Raw genomic sequence first — 4,586 nt, 5'->3', positions numbered from 1 at the left:
GGTGGTCTCATCAGATACGGACACAGAACCAGAGGAAGAAGAAACAACTAAAGCGAAAGCGGTATGTAATTTTTATTTCTTCAGCCTTGCGGCTTCAGCTTCATCTCCGGTAGTATTTTGCTCTCGATTTACGTTCGACCTGGAAAAAATATAGAATATTATTATCTTCGTAATGACCAATGGTATCAGAAAGGGATGATTTGGCGGGAAAAGAAATACACTTTTTTATAAGAACTTTTTTGCCTCTCTGTACCACCATCCAGACGATACAAATTTTTTAACATTTTTTTGCCTCTCTGAAATTCTTTTGAAAAGAGATTTATCTTATCCCTTTTCTTTTCTTTTTTGCAGAAATCCAAAACACCAAAGAGGAAAACACCAAAGAAAGCAAAGATTGTCAAATCAAAGGCTAAAAATAAAAAGGAACAAAAGAAGTCAGGAAAAGAAAAGAAGGTATTTAAACTTACCTGAGAGATTTATGTCAACTTCTGGGATTTGATGGATCTAAAAGGAGATAACATACTTCTTAAGTTGATTTTTTCTAGGCTGTCTCAAAATAAAGATACTTTTTTGGCAAAACTTCTTATTTGTATCAGATTTTGGGCAATTTGATTAAAAAGAGGGGCGATTTTGGGTAAAGGCAATGGATATTAATTTTGACAAACCACCATTTTTTCAATTTTGACCGGTACTTATTTACAAAATTAGTTTCCTTAAAGACAATCGATCGAGGTTTATAGCAATCTCTTTCAAAGATGAAAGTTTTTTCAAAGGGTTCAAATTATATACATTTCCTGATCCTCTTACTAGTATTGGGCTATTCCATTTTCAGTCCCTACAGGGGTATTGACGAACTTTTCAGGGGTCTTTCAACCCTTTTTTCCAAGGTTTTTTTTTGTATTTTCAAAAAATTTCCAAGGGGCTTTATGAAGATTTCCAGGGGTCAATAAAACTTTACAGGTTTTTTCCAACCTCTTGTTTCAGAAAATCAACAAAAAAAGAATTTTCCAGGGGGTGAAAACTCAATATCTAAGTGGTAAGCTGATGTTGAAAATTTCCAGGGGGTTTTGTAAAAAAGGTTTGTCAATAACTCTGTATGGTTTTAATATAGATTACTTTAATCGTAGAAATTTTAGCAATAGTGAGAGCTACAATGTTCTTCGTGTGCACAGACTTGTTAAAAGCAAACTAATTTTTTTAAATGATCAATTAGGTCTATAAGATCACAAAAACAAGTGGTGAGAAAAATTTTGACCATTTTGCTGGTCCTCATGTGACGTCATCACTTTTGCTGGGGCTTGAAAATGAAAGTGAAATTAGAGCTCATTATGGCTCAATGAACGTATTTACAAAGATTCCAAAAAATACAACATATACTGAAAATCAAATTAGAAGCTATGAAGGAAAATAGCTCAAAATGACGTCTCGATGACGACGTCATCGGTAATTAAAAAACGTCGAAATCGAAAAATTTTTGTTTCATTGAAAGAGGACCTGCTTGGGAACAAAAAATATTATACTGAAAGCCGTGAATTCACTGATAGGAAATTATTCTGTGAAATGCGTTTGACTTGACTCTCAACTTTTTACGATCATGGGCGTGCCGACCGAACCTTCACAGGCAAATTGATGAATTACAAATTGCTGAAGGGCTTTTAAGGAGTAATCAGATTTTTTGTTAATATTTTTGTTCACTAGATGGTTCTCTTCAACGAAACGAAATTTACGATTTCGACGATTTTTTATTGTCGATGACGTCATCGATAAGTTCATTTTCAAGTATTTTCCTTCATAGCTTCTCAAATATTGATTTTCAGGTATACGTTGTGATATTTTTTGGAATCCTTGGATAAATATTTTTCATTTGAGCCATATATGAGCTTCTAATTTTCACTTTCATTTTCAAGCCCCAGCAAAAGTGATGACGTCACATGGGGACCAGCAAAATAGTAAAAATTTTTCTCACAACTCGTTTTTGTGATCTTATGGACCTAATTGATCATTTAAAAAATTCAGTTTGCTTTTAACAACTCTGTGCACACGAAGGATACTTTTAGAATATAGTGGCTCTCACTACAAGACTAATTTTAGCGTATATTAGCGACTCAAGAAATTCTTGATTTTTTTTGGATTTATTTTAGCGAATCAACAATTTCAAAAAATTTCACGTGGATAAATTTGAGCGAATCGCCATTTCCAAAAAAATTTTTGAGATGTTTTTTGGTGAAAGTTTGAGATATAACGGTTCCAGGTTCCAGATAATTGTGTGTTTTTACATTTTCTTACAGAACTCTAGGGACCGACAAAATAAATATCTTTCTTAGTTTCGCAAAAAATATTAAAACAGAGACTGGACTGATTTATTAACTAATTGCATTTGAAAAATTTAGCGCGGATAAATTTTAGCGATCTGTCGATTCGGCATGTTTTAGCGAGATTAATTTTAGGGAAAACAGGGAAAACTCGCTAAAACACTAAAATTTCTACGATTAAAGTAGCCCATTATTGACTTTAAAAGCAACACAAGTTTTTAAAGCTTATTTTCAAACATTCAGGAATATAAAATATAATTCAGGAATAGCAAAAATCAAATGTAATCAGATATACTTACTAAAGTCATAATTAAAAAATAATTCTTATTGATTTAATGTATTATCCTTCTATCTATATTAGGTTGAAAAGGCAAAACGAAAATCAAAATTGGAGAAGGCAAGAGAAGCTGATGCAAACCGTGTTGCATGCAAATAAGTTCAACAGGTAAGCTAAGTTCCAGTGTTCAGTTTTAATTTCAGACTTTTTTTATTAAGCGTAGCTAGCCATGAAATATTTTAAGCCAAGCCAATTTCAATTATTTATTAAAGTTTTCTGACCAAGAAAAAAGATTGTCCCATAGCAACAATATCAAAGAAGTTTCTTAAAATCCTCATCACAAAAATTCATATCTTATCTATTCCTATTTCAGCCACAATCAAGTATGCTTCAAGGCGAAAAGATGAGGGAGGTAAATGGTTTTGTTTTTGATCGGATGACAATGGTGACCACCACAAAAAATAAAGACTCACCACAATTTTCAATTGTTTCAAGTATGCCAAGATCGAAACCTGCTACTGTCCAATCCTCGTCAGCCACTTTGTCATCGACCGTCAATCATTCCTTGTCAGCAATTTCAACTGTCTCGACCGTCCATCTTTCCTCGTCAGCAAGTTCGACCACCTCGTCACCAACAGTCCATTTATCCATCGCGTCGACTGTCCACTCCTCCATCACGTCAACTGTCTTGACTGTACAGTCCGCCATTGCGTCAACTGTCTCGAATGTACAGTCCTCCATTGCGTCAACTGTCTCGACTGTCCAAGCCTCCATTGTTTCAACTGTCTCGACTGTCCAGTCCTCCATTGTGCCAACTGTCTCGACTGTCAAGTCCTCGTCAGCTAGCTCCACCGTTCATTCCTCGTCGCCAGCTAGCTCCACCGTTCATTCCTCGTCAGCAGCTAGCTCCACCGTTCATTCCTTGTCAACAGCTAGCTCCACCGTTCATTCCTCTTCAGCAGCTAGCTCCACCGTTCATTCTGTGTCAGCAAGTTCGTTCATTCAAGTCAATTCCTCATCCTTAATGTCGACTGTCCATTCTACGTCTAGCCTACGTCAGCCCATCCGACCAACGTTGGATTTCAAGTCGTCTGCTTCTCCTTTGTTGACATCAACTCCAGGCTCATCAATCAATTACGGTGAAGTGGTTGATGACTCGTCAACTTTTGAAATTCCGATTGCGTTGACAGACCACACCATGGAACCATTGACCACAAAACCACTTGATGTATCTGGACAAATTTTTTAGAGCTGGGCAGCTACGCCAAGAAGTTTTTAAGTGGCAGGAGGCAACAATAAACTTGACCGGTATGATAGTTTCATTAAAGCAGCAGCAGCAGCATGTTCGGGAGGGTCAACAACCAATCACCAATAACCAACCACCACCAGAACAACCACAGTCATTCAGGAAGTAGATTTGAATTTGGATTTGGTGGATGAACTGTTAGGAAATACAAAAGGAAATCTTTCAGTTTATGAAATAAAACTTGTTGCGAAGGATGGGTTTGATTACATGAAGACGGTTTTTTCATCTCATCAGATGCTTCATTATACAATTTCTGGGTTGAGAGGCTATTTAAAATTCACCGAGGATGACATGGACAAAGTTTACCGTTATTTAGCTAACAAATATAATTTAACAAAACCATATGTAAGCAATGCAATCATGCCAATTGTGTCTGATAAACTAAGAAAATATCGCAATAGTCATTTAAAGAAGCTCAACTAATTTTTTCAGATATTTCTTGAACGGTTTTAAGTGTTGTCGTTGTTTTATTTTTGGCAGAACTTAATTTTCTTGATTAACTTGACACTGTAAAAAAATAGTCTAGCCTTTTTAAAGTATTGTAATATTTCCTAGCTATACGTCAATCAGAGACAATCAGCATGATTGCCTGCCTAGTTTATATAGTTATTATATAGGTATTTTAAAAAATTGACTCAAATACTCTTGATGCTAGAAAAAAGTCTTATCATGTAAGAGTTATGATTTTTTT

At 35.3% G+C, this 4,586-nt stretch overlaps 1 long non-coding RNA gene across 1 annotated transcript; it reads left to right on the top strand.

Moving 5' to 3' along the window:
- Nucleotides 1-357: 357 nt before the first annotated feature.
- LOC136822430 (uncharacterized) lies at nt 358-3,171 on the top strand. Its single transcript, XR_010848899.1, has 3 exons — nt 358-453; nt 2,674-2,757; nt 2,963-3,171. It is a non-coding gene; the product is annotated as an uncharacterized lncRNA (long non-coding RNA).
- Nucleotides 3,172-4,586: the final 1,415 nt, after the last annotated feature.

The sequence above is a fragment of the Clytia hemisphaerica genome, unplaced genomic scaffold (genome assembly GCF_902728285.1).
Source record: "Clytia hemisphaerica strain Z4C2 unplaced genomic scaffold, Clytia hemisphaerica genome assembly, whole genome shotgun sequence".
Taxonomy (NCBI): Eukaryota; Metazoa; Cnidaria; class Hydrozoa; order Leptothecata; family Clytiidae; genus Clytia; species Clytia hemisphaerica.
The sequence above is the reverse complement of the archived record's forward strand: the minus strand, read 5'-3'. Positions and strand labels throughout refer to the sequence as shown.